The 12054-nt window shown below is 44.6% G+C and overlaps 1 protein-coding gene across 5 annotated transcripts in view; it reads left to right on the forward strand.

The window, feature by feature from the left end:
• LOC146854952 (uncharacterized) overlaps positions 1 to 1567 on the forward strand; it is a 441198-nt gene extending 439631 nt beyond the window's left edge. For all 5 annotated transcript variants that reach the window (XM_085652384.1, XM_085652385.1, XM_085652386.1 and 2 more), the window contains one exon: positions 268 to 1567. The gene's annotated coding sequence lies outside the window, so the exon portion shown is untranslated. The remainder of the gene's footprint in view (positions 1 to 267) is intronic.
• The last annotated feature ends 10487 nt before the right edge of the window (positions 1568 to 12054 follow it).

The raw sequence follows: 12054 nt of genomic DNA on the forward strand, positions 1-12054 counted from the left end.
TGTAATAAGTTTGTCAATATATGCATAATACATCTCCGAGAATATCAATGTTGAAATAATATTTAGCTTGTAAAAGAGACACTTTAATTTTATAGATGCGTCTTAAGTCAATTTAGAGAGATTGTTTGCATTCACTATTTGTGCACTGCTAGCCTAGCCAAAAAAAGCTGTGGATTGCTGTACCCACTCTAAGGCAAGCATATTCTATAAAGAAAACCAAGCCATGTGACTCAAAAGCTGACATTTTTAATGTTTATTTCTCCTCAGGTTGCAGTTCTTTACCAGATGCTGAAGTTTCAACTGGAGTTCATTTGCAAATGAGAAACTAATTTCAAACAAACTTCTGTATCAATGTCACTTCCGCAATCAGCCAGAGGTCTGGAAAAAACACTCCAGAGTAGAACAAAATGAGGCCCTTGGCGTCTCAGACAGCCGCTGACGCCATCTACAAGGCATCAAGAGTATTGTCGAAGTAGAGAGCTCTTTGCTCCAGTCGTGAGCATGCATTATTAGTAAATTCCACTTTATGGAGATGGGCAGTGTCTTGTATGTTGTGTGGCAGGCATAGACTGGGTGAAAAAGTGAATACATTCATTTTTGTTTCCCTTAAGAGTTCCAAAACCAAATATAGTGCAAACGTGAGAACTCTAGGCACTACTCTGGCTATCCCTCATCGGATAGCACGTTTTTAGCAAGTTCATTGAAGCACAAGACGGCTGTGACTGTGTTCCTCTAAAGTATTGAGTTTAGCTATTGTGCAAAAATATTGACTCCAGCGTACCGACTGCCACTAGGTCATCAAGGCAAGTATTTCAAGATAAATACACACATCTACGTAGCATGACGACGTGTTTTGTTTTTCCTAAAGTTGCGCAGATGGGCAGATCAGAATACTAAATCTGTGTTTATGTGGATTTTGTGGTAGTTGCGATCCTGGGGTCAATCTTTTGTGCAGGACGATACTTTGTGCCTCGAGATGATGCTGCGGAATCAGGACATTGATTCACTTCCTGCATTTTTCTGGTGAGTGGTTGTTGGACCACTTTTCTCCGTATGAAAATGCAAAAAAGAGACGTCCCTGTAAAACATCTCAAAATGGAAGAATGCCGCAGTTTTTACAGGTGGATATGTTCACAGAAATAACGTGCAAATCTGTGTGTTGGAACCGTTGTATACAAATCACAGTTGCTCAGTGTATGCACGGTTTCTTACTTGAATCATTTAAAGAGCTAACACAGATGTAGCTTTCTTCTCAACCAATTGTTCAATCGCGCACCGGAATTCCAGGGTTTCCGTTCTCGGAGGTTAATGCATCGACTGTAGTGTTTAGTTTCATGCTGCTCCAGTGCTCACGCATTTCCAGTGTGATTTGCTAGCATATCTTGTGGAAATCGGGGAACCAGCAGTTTGTTTTAACCGGAGTTTAATTATGACAGTTTTTTCTTTGTTCATGTTTTCCACTGAAAGTTGAGGTGTATAGTATTTAAATTAATAATCATTTTTAATATGTAATTGATTAAAATGTTCAGATGTGTTTTTTTTTTATACTTGAAATAAACTTTATCTAAACAAACCTTTTGAGGGCTTGTTTTTATAAGTATATGCATTTTTGCCAATCAATCCAGATTTATAAAGTGCGCCAAATCACCCGTGAGGGTCTCAAGGTGCTGGAGTTGCTTCAAGGTGTTCTGTTCATTTGAACAACTATGTCTGGAGTCCTTTTCTGAATTCCCCCAGCGATGCAGTGTCCCTGAGGTGCAGGGGAAGGTCGTGCCACGCTTTGGGTGCCAGGTGAGGGAAGGAGTGTCCTCCACTGTTGCAACAGCGGATCCGGGGGGTGTCTGCGTGGAAAAGTGAGGCAGATTGCAGGTGTCTGGTTGGTTGGTGGAGGGTCATTTGTTTGTTGATGTATGCTGGTCCTTCACCATGCAGGGCTTTGCATGCGTGGGTCAGCATCTTGAACAGCAATCTCTTCTGGATCGGCAGCCTGTGTAGCTTCTTGAGGTGCGGGGTGATGTGAGTCCGTCTGGGGAGGTCAAGGATAAGTCGTACCACTGCATTTTGTATTGTCTGTAGTCACTTTAGGAGGTGTGCAGTAATTCCTATCTAAAGAGTGTTACTGTAGTTCAGCCTACTGGTGACGGGGCTTGAGTGACGGTGCTTCTGGTGTCAATTGGGAGCCAACTGAAGACCTTACAGAGCATTCGTAGGCTGTGGCCGCATGCAGACGAGACTACGTTTACCTGTTTCTGCATATATAACTTGCTTTCCAAGATGATGCCAAGGTTGGAGCTGTGGTCTGTCGGTGCGGGGGAAGGGCCGAGTTCAGCAGGCCACAAAGTGTCAATCCATGCCGAAGTGTTTCTAAAGATGAGAACTTCAGTCTTTTTTGACCTGAGCTTGAGACAATTGTTCTTCATCTAGTCAGTGCTGTTCATCGCACATCTGTGGAAGTTGGTTCTAGTGGTGGAGGGGTGTTGTTCCTAGAAGATGAGCTGGGTGTCATGTTGACGGCATTGGAGATGATGTTGAGTCCATGCGATCTGACAGTGCTGGCCAGGTGAGTAATGTACATGTGGAAGAGGGTGGGGCTGAGTGACGATCCTTGTGGGACACCACAGATAGTCTAATTGGGTTCCGAGGTGAATGGTGGGAGAAAAATTCCCTGGGTTCTTCTGATGAAGTATGAGGCTATCCATTTGAGGGCTTTTCCCTGAATTCCGATCTGGTGGAGTCTGTTGATCAAGATGTGATTGGAGACTGTGTCTAAAGGGCATACAGGTCCAGGAGGATGAGGGCTGCTATTTCACCATGGTCTAGGAGGGCCATGATGTCATCGGTGGCTGCTGTCCAGGCTGTCTCTGTGCTGTTGCTCAGAATCTGGATTTCAAGGGGTGTGGTATTCAAAGTGTTTTAGGGGGTTGCTGGTTCATTGCCTTTTCGGGAACCTTTGCTAGGAAGGGGAGCAGGGAGATGGGCCGGTAGTTCTTTGGATCTGTTGGGTCAGCGGATGGTTTGTTCAGGAGGGGCTTTACTGCTGCATGTTTCCAGGCCTCCGGGAAGGGGGCTGTGGTGATGGAGGTGTTAAGGATGTTCTTGAGCTCATCACCAAGCGTCTTGCTACTGAGGTTGAGTATGTGGTGGGGACATTGGTCCAAGGGTGCTCCCGAGTGTACGGAGTTCACGATTGAGACTCTGGCTTGACTTGTGATTGGGTCCAAATGGGTAAGCAGGTGTTTGGGGTTTGTTTGTGGGTGTGAGCAGGCTGCTGCTGTCAGTAGCAGGGAGTTGGGGTTTGTAGTTCTTGTAAATGGCTGAGATCTGGTTGTGGAGAAGTCCACCACAGAGTCACACAGTCCTTGGGAGGGGGGTGATGTCGTTTCCGGTGACTGAGAGGTTGCAGAACTCATTCATGATGGTGAAGAGCTCCTTGCTGTGGTTTGTGGTGGCTTTTATGTGGTCTGCTAGAGCACTCTTCTTGTGTCTCTCAGGAGGTGGTGGAACTGGTTGATTGCGGTTTTGAAGGTGGTATGGGCTTCTGTCTTTCTGCTCATACAACACTTCCTTCCTAGTTGCCGGCAGTTGTTTGAAGGATTTCAGACAATAGTTCTATTCTTGAGCAATTTTATAAAATTTCGATATTTTCATAATCGTGACATTGATGTGTTTCTGACACAGGAGCAGATCCAGCACCTTACCTCGTGAATTGCATTTTAGTTGTATGGCTGGAAAAACCAACTTGTTAAAACAGATTTTTTGGGGTTGGTTTAAACATGGCATTGCCCTGTGCTCCTGTTAATTTGCTAGCAGAGTGAATGGACACAGTGTGGAAAAGCAAGTTTCCCTCCCTGTTCCCATGCAGAGTGGTACTTTGCTGTCCCCTTTCCTGGATATGGGGACACAACTGGTATTTTTCAGGGGTCAGCTGGCTGACAATAGTATGAAAGCAGGACTATCTTTCCTATAGAGATAGAAGCAGCCAACATCTAACATCGCTTTAAGAAAAGCAGTTGAAATCAATAAAGTACACTGCAGTCCTATAAGCCAGTATGGGACATAACAGGTGTTGGCTGCCTGTGCCAACCAATCTGAATCCAATAAAGAATCAACTGAAAATCTACACAGAGGATCCTGTACTATAGTCTAGATTTATTAAACCAGCAAACATTGTAGATACAATTGTTATTTAATTTGGTGTTTCCTTACACTTTTCTAACTTCCTGTAGTAAATTGTGTTCCCTGTCACAGCAAAAACTGACAGATGGATTTACAGAGAAAATGGAGCAGAATGAACCTGTTGTTCCTAGTTAGTCCCTTTAGTTTGGTGTACATGTGTTTAATGTTTGATAGTTTAAAAAGCAAATTTATATACAGACAGACCATTTTTAGACTTCTTAGAAATCTCTGGTAAATAAAAAATAAAAAAACACTCAAACGGAGCTTAGAGTCCACCCATTACTTACCTTTACTTGCCATTGGTTGACTTCAACATCACTCTCATTTCCTTGCTTCCTATTGATCAGTGGGTCCTCCAGCTTCCTCCTGGGCTTCAAGTCCTTATCCATGTCTTGGAGCATGGACCAAGTACTGGTTCCTGCGACCAGTGTCTTTTCACTGGCTGCAGGTACTTCAATCTCAGAGTGCATGTGTCTGCAGTCCTTCTCCCACTCTCAGTTGTTTTTAAATCCATCCCCGACCTCTGTTATTTTTAAATGCTGCTATTCTCTTCTGCTCCACTTTTTTTTAAAACCCACTCCTGCCCTTATTTTTGAAGCCACTCCAGCCTGCTGTTATTTTTAACACATCCCCCCCCATCCTCCGGCATTGTTTTTATTCCTCTCCCCTGGTATGATGTAGGACGCCTTGTTTCTCTTCTCTGGAAACAGTTAAAGGTGCTCTATGAGTTGTCCATCCACCTTGGAGTGCCTTCAGCAGTGTCTGTGTGGCAGCCTTTTTCAAGGTGCTCTGAAAGGCACACAGAGAAATTGGTGACTACTCATCTGTGCTCCCAGCAACCTAATGGAGAGAACCGGTCCTCAAGACAGCTTTCAGCACTCTGATCGCAGAACCACTGCCAACTGTTTGATGATTTAAGTGTGGAGGATGCAGTGCTGATTCATTTGCAAAATATTTAGATTTTTACAGCCATCTTGCACTGCTTTGCTTTTGGAAGCAGGAGGAGAAAAATGACTTTCATACTGTTTTCTTTTTATCATAATCCCTTTTAAATCCTAGTGGTGCAAATGCATAATAAAACTACTTGTTTGATATAAAACGTAAGTGGTGTTTGTTCTACTGAACCAACACCAATTGATATAATGGACATACTACATGTTTCATAATTAAAACCTTTAAAGAGTTCAGTTTATCAATGTATTTATTTAGAAACAATAATACAAGTAAATTCAAGAACGTTGTGCACAGCATGTGTGACCATGGAATACAAGTCACTGATTCGTACTGTAACAAGGCCCTGGCGAGAAACACAGTCCAGTGCATGAATCCAGCTAGCACCTTGTGGCACAGACATGGCATCCATGTACACGGAGTGCCCAACAAATAAGATTGATATTAAGTGACTGCAATAATATTTGGATATTTTTTATATGCCCTCAGAACACCGTATTTGTCAGCGGCAAATGTTCAGATCAATGCACTTTCCGTTAGTAATTAACTATCATATTATCTATCCAGTTAAAAAGTCCACAGATGTCTGTAAGTAACAGAAGGTCCTCAATATATCAATCTCAGGCTTGAAAGGACAAACGGGCATGAAGGTTAGAACGTATGATGTTTGGGGGGGCAGACTCGACGCCGAGAGAACATGGCTGCCTGCTGATTCACCTCTCTAACAGCCAGCAATGAATTGGACAATGTCAGCAGTGTATTTATTTTAACATACCAAAACTAGTAGATAAGGTATGAGTCATTCCTTATTTAGATCTCGCCTAGGCAGCGCTTGAGCTGTCTCTTTGAGACATGCTGTATTTGGGATATGGGCTTGAAAAAACACCCATCTTTTTCATTGGATCCTCTTGCTGTCCTTTAGGAATGCTGGCTTTTTATTGGTGAATACACTTAGCAGTCCCTCCTTTTTGAATTTTGTATCCTCCCATGAGTTATATGTGTTATTATTGCTCAGGTTATTTATACTCCGAGAGAACTCTTTTTTTTTAGTTGGCTTGCCTCTTTGCTCCTTAACTGTTGTTTGCCTATCTCCCGTGCCTCCCCCTCACCTCCCACAACACTACTTAGGTCCCTTCATTTCCCATGCCTCCCCCTTCCCACAACACTGCCCCCACCACCCTTCCAGGCGCCGAGATTGGCTAAACTACTATGTTATTTTACATTAGCCGCTTATATTTACAAGGCACTTAGCCATGGGCTCCGAAATTAAATAATCAGCCCATTATCACAGCATTCTGAGCCGACAGCAGACTCGAACCGGGATCCCCAGCTCTCCAGTCTGCAGTACTCATTGCTGCACCATATCCTTTCCCTGGCTATGTTGTAGGGTGCAGTACCATATGTGGCCAAGAGAGGTCCCAGGGGACTCCTAGTGACAGCTTGTGGTACTGCACCCTCAAAACACTGCTTGTTTCTTTGTGGCAGTGCAGCTCTTGGATTTTGGTGAGGTCGGTGCTTGTGCTTGACCCCTTCCCCCCCCATTTTATGTATCTTTTATTCCTTGTTTGAAATCTGACAGGGTTTGTGTAATCCTTTCCTTGGGTCGCATTGAGCGTGTATACTATGTTCTTTACTAAACGGGCTTTTGTTTATCTTATCTTGTGAGGTGTGACTGGTCCACCCTTGATTTGAAGATCCTATGTGCCACCATCTCCATTTCTGCTTTTATGTCTTGTGATGGTGTAGGAGCTGAAATAAGAAATAAGAAATAATATCACAAATACGACTCTGTCAGCACAAAAGATAGCAAGGTTTATTGGAGACCAACAAACAATGTATTAACGTGCAGCACAAAGTCACTGAATGCCCAACGATGTGACGTTTCTGACAGTTTTTATAGGCCCAAACCGCAAAGGATGCAGCATCATAACACACGTAGTACAAATTCAGCATAGTGCATTTGACCAATTAGCAAAGGCCTAAGCTGTGCTATACCATTTAAGGTCCGAAATGTACTGTTGCTGACCACGTGTCCCAAGTACGCAGTTTCTGGGACTTTCCTCTGTAATGTAAGATATCAGTTTGGTGCCTTTCCAGTTAATAATTGCAACATAATCGCAATGACCAGAAATATTGCGAAATGGGATATGCTGAAACGTTTTTGTCTAAGCGAGCATCTTCCTTTGTCACTTATCTGTTTTGAGCAAGCCTTGCGTTGCTAAAAGCCATTTCTTTAAAGCCATAGAAAAAGTACAAGCATCTTGTGCAGGGATTTTCATGTCAACTTAACAGGGCCTAGAAGCTACCGCCTGTGGTATCAAATAAGAAAGATGGCTTCTACATTGCCCCATCTGATACCAAATCACGAATTCCTAATGTCTCACCACCATCTCCTCTCCATCATCAGGATTGGTGTGATGTTCATGAGGTCCGTGCCATTTGTTATGGGGCATACATTGTGCACAGCAGGATATAAAGGCTGTGCAGCATGCTGGACAAACCTGGATCATTATGCATAGGGTGATTAACACTGTTATCATTACAATAATCGCCTCCAATATCCATGATCCCCAGTTTACTGACCATATAATTAGGTGTTCCCACATCCCTACAGTGTGTATTCCCTGCGCTTCGTTCTTTGTCTTTTATGTTATGTATTGCCTTGTCTATATTGCGGCTGTTGTCAGGTATCCAGGAACAGCATACCTGGTGGACGGCGTGGCACACTCCACCTTCCTTCGCCAGGATGATGTCTAATGCAACCCTGTTCTGTATTACTACCACTCTCATGGCAGTGAGTTCTTCAGTGATATTTCCCAAAGCTGCTACTGTTGAATCTGCAAGATCTTCAATCATCCTTGCTAACTGTTGTATCTGTATGGAGGTATATACTACCCCTACACCAAGCACCATTGCCCCTAACCCTGTTAGTAGATAATCCTGCCATTCTGGTGTCATCCTAACCCTTCCTGTCCGGTGCTCTTGGTGCTCATCCTGTACTAGGTCGGTGAAGTGAGTAATTTGAGGCAGGATGGAGGCAAGGTAGCAACTACCATACCATCCCGGAGAAAATAGAAGTATGCCCATTGGCCACAGACAAAGAGCAGTCCCTTGAAACCCACTAGTCCAGGTGAAGATCGCTGATCATTCTTCCTAAATCGTGATAGCTTTGTCGTGTGTGTGCAGTTACTCTCACCAACGAAAATTGATGGTGTTACTGAATATTCACCTTCTGAAATTCCTAGGGCTAAATTTCCTCACATTCCCTTAATCCTTGCTCACCCTTTGCTAATTCTGCAATGCTACACCCAAAACTGCATCTCTTCCATTCTTCCCTTTCCTTCACCAGTTGTGATATTGTGCATGGTTGCTTGAGGTGGCGCACCAGCACAGCTGGCTTTTTAGGTGCCGTCCATTTATCATTTTGAATGCATGAAGGTGATATGAGCTGTTGTCTTAGCCTAAATCTTGGGATTTTGACCTCAGCCCCTTTGTTCCAACCATCCCTGTCTTTCCTCATTCCTAATAGTCTTGTCAAATGTATTGAGCATTGCCTGATGTCTTTTTGTTGGTAGCATGTTCATGCATGGCACCCTCTGTGTCTTAGGCCTTGCAGTTGCCGGTCCTACTGCTATCCCCTTTATGGAAACTGCAACAGTTATGGACAGGTTATGCTGTCTGAAGAGCATATAGATCATTAGGACACACCCCACATATTTAGAGATAGGTAGGACATTGTTGCTCATGCTGTTTTCTGTGTTTGTTGGTAGATGTGTGCAAACATATCATCCCGATATGTTCATAATGCTTACAGATATTTTTAGCATCTCAACATATTTATTGGTACTCGTCCCATAATTCCCGTTCCTGTTCTCCTTTAGTATCAACCTCCCCCGGAATGTCTTGCTCTGTCATATTAATTTTCCTTTCTTCATATGTTACATTTGAACCACTTCCATCCCCCACCTCGAAATTATGGATTCTGTCATATTAATTTTCCTTTCTTCATATGTTACATTTGAACCACTTCCATCCCCCACCTTGAAATTATGGAACAGTATTTCCAAATCTTTTGCATATATTATCAGTGCAGTCACTATTATCCCTGGGACTGGCGATGGTATTGCCAGTAGCACTGATGCCCATTTCTTTTCCTCTGCCCTTGTTCTTGGCATGTTCGTAGGTGTTTGTAGAGGTGTCCTGTAATAAACTCTTATTTTGCTTCTCTTCACTTTGACCAGTGCATTTAATCAACGTCTCTTATAAGGCCAGAACCAGTGTCCTCTATTGCATAAACCACGCAATCTAAAATGTCAAGATGTGTTGCTGCGATAACTTGGGCTGGTACCTGATGTCCGAAAGTGGGGAATGAGATGTCATGCAAAATTAGGCTCCTTAGTCCACTCAATAGGGGAGGGTTTGGCACAGTCAATTGCAGTACTGCGTTTATCTCTATCCCAGGGGACAGCAGTTTTATACTAATTATTAGGTCTAACTCTTCCACTTGTATCCGCAGAGATCTGAGCCTTCCAGACCTTACTATTGACATTTGCAATCAGATGATGCTATTCATGTTCTAGGCGTGTCCTTGATAGCTTTGTCTTCAGTATCTACCTAGCAGGGTCTGTATCGCTACAGGTGCTATTTGTACAGACTCCAGCAACACTAACTAGCAGGTTCTGCGCCGCTTTTGGAATTGAATTGGCGCAGACCCAGCAACACTTGAAAGAATCGTTGGTGCCTGTGTTGTGTACCGTGAGAGGTTACTAGCACGTGACAGTTGGCACTTGCCGTGCGCAGCAGGGGGACTGCCTGTGGGATGTTGTTTCTTCTGTTGGAGGCCTGGCCTGCAGCGAGCAAGGAACTGCCTCTTCTTCACTAATTCTCTGTTCTTGCTTGTCTGGTGGAGCGAAGGTTGTACCTGCAGGGCGCCTCAGATGCCACTGGAGGTGGTAGTGGAGCTTGCTCTCTGCTGTCTGACACTGCTGCTTTCTTGGTGTGGGAGCTGTGTATCTAGGACGTCAGCCCTTCGCACTTGACGGCTGTTGCTGTCGTAAGGAGGACCTGGTGTGGTCCCTTCCACCTTGGCTGGAGGGAGTGTCGTCAGATGTGGGCTTTTACCCAAATCCAGTCACCAGGCTGCAGGTCATGTGGCTGTGGAGTTGCTGCTTCTGGAAGAGCCTGCAGAACCTGGCGATGAAGATAACGTAATGTCTCTGTTAATTTCTTACAGTAGCACAAAAGCAAATCATCTGCTATTGATAGCGGAGCAGTGGACAAATGGCCTGCAATGTTCATGAGGCAGCTGAACAATATTTTGTGTGGGCTTAACTTTGTTACCCTATCTAGCGTGCTTCTCATTGCCAACAGGGCTAGTAGTAGTGTGTCTACTCATGTAATTTCAGTGGATGCACAAATCTTTCCAATATTGTTTTTCAGTACCCCATTCTTTCCACAGCACCTGCTGGTGGTGGGTGATAGACACAGTGTAACTTTTGTGTGACTCCAAGCCCCTTAAATAGCCCCCTATGACATGGTAAATGAACGCAGGTCCATTATCTGAGCTCAGAAGGGATGGAATTCCAAAGCGCGGTATTGAGTCTTTCAGGAGGCATTTAGCAACAGTATGCGCATCACAGTTTTGTTTGATAGGCCTCTGTCCACTTGCTAAACATGCATACTATTCCCAAAACATGTTAGCACTTCTGGGTGGGGGGCATGCCCATGAAGTCTAACTGGAGACTTTCGAAGGGTCCTTGGGGCGGTGGGAAGTAGCCAGGTGCAGTTGGTGTACCCTTCCCAGTATTATACTGTGCTCAGGCAGTGCATTGTGTGCAAAGTTTTCTGCTATTTGATGAAACCTGCAGCTCTACCAACATTGGGGAAAAAAGTCTAATCATGCCGTCATGGCCCATGTGGGAAAGACCGTGAAAGAGGTGTGCCATAGAGGGGAGCATCGATGAAGGCAGGCACGTGGATTTGGTTGAAGAATTTTCTGGAAAACAGATCCTTCCAGGTTCTGCAACATCCTTTCAGCTCCAGAGTCTGTCCTTTAAACCACGGGGTGCTGCAGGGATCAGCTCTCAGCCCCACCCTGTTTAACATTCATATGAGCCCGCTTTCAAATATTGTTCTGAGACATGGAATTAAGCTGGTGGCATATGCTGATAACACTCAGCTAGTTGTGACCCTTGAACAGAAGGAATCTGAAAGAGCTGCCGATTTCAGAACTTGCCTGGGGGAGCTTATGGACTGGATGAGACTGAGTTGCCCACAGTTAAATGCAGGGAAGCCAGAGGTGATGGTGGTTGGAAAACAGCCCTCTCTCTGGTCACAGCATTGGGGGCCAGAAGAACTAGAACCTAGTCCAGTGCCGAAAGCCAAGGAGAAAAGTTTGGGAGTGCGGTTCGACGAAAATCTTTCCTTCTCTGAGCAAATGTCTGCTGTGGCCGGTACATGTTTAAAATGCCACGTAAGATTCTGGACCTCATCCCCCTGGATGCTAAAAGAACTATTGTACAGGCTCTGGTCACGTCTCGCCTTGACTATTGCAATGGCCTGTATCTAGGGGTGACTGCAAAAAATCTTAACATCTTGCAGAAGGTCCAAAATGCCGCAGCCCGGCTTATCCTGAATATCCCAAGGAGGGCTTCGGTGGGAGAAGCTTTGAAGGAACTGAATTGGCTTCCTATCTGAGCCAGAGTCACCTTTAAGGCCCTTTGCTTTAGTCATAGGATCCTCAGGAAAAGGGGGCCGCGTTTTCTTCTCCCCCTCCTGACGGTCTACCAGCCTGCTCGTAATCTGAGATCGTTGGGCAGTGCTAGATTGACTGGGCCCAGGGTGCGGAAGGCACGGGCTGGCGGGAGATCCTTTGGTTTCCTGGCAGCCAAGGCACGGAATTAGCTCCCTGTGGATCTGAGGACATCT

This window comes from Triturus cristatus, chromosome 4_1 (assembly GCF_964204655.1).
Source record: "Triturus cristatus chromosome 4_1, aTriCri1.1, whole genome shotgun sequence".
NCBI lineage: Eukaryota > Metazoa > Chordata > Amphibia > Caudata > Salamandridae > Triturus > Triturus cristatus.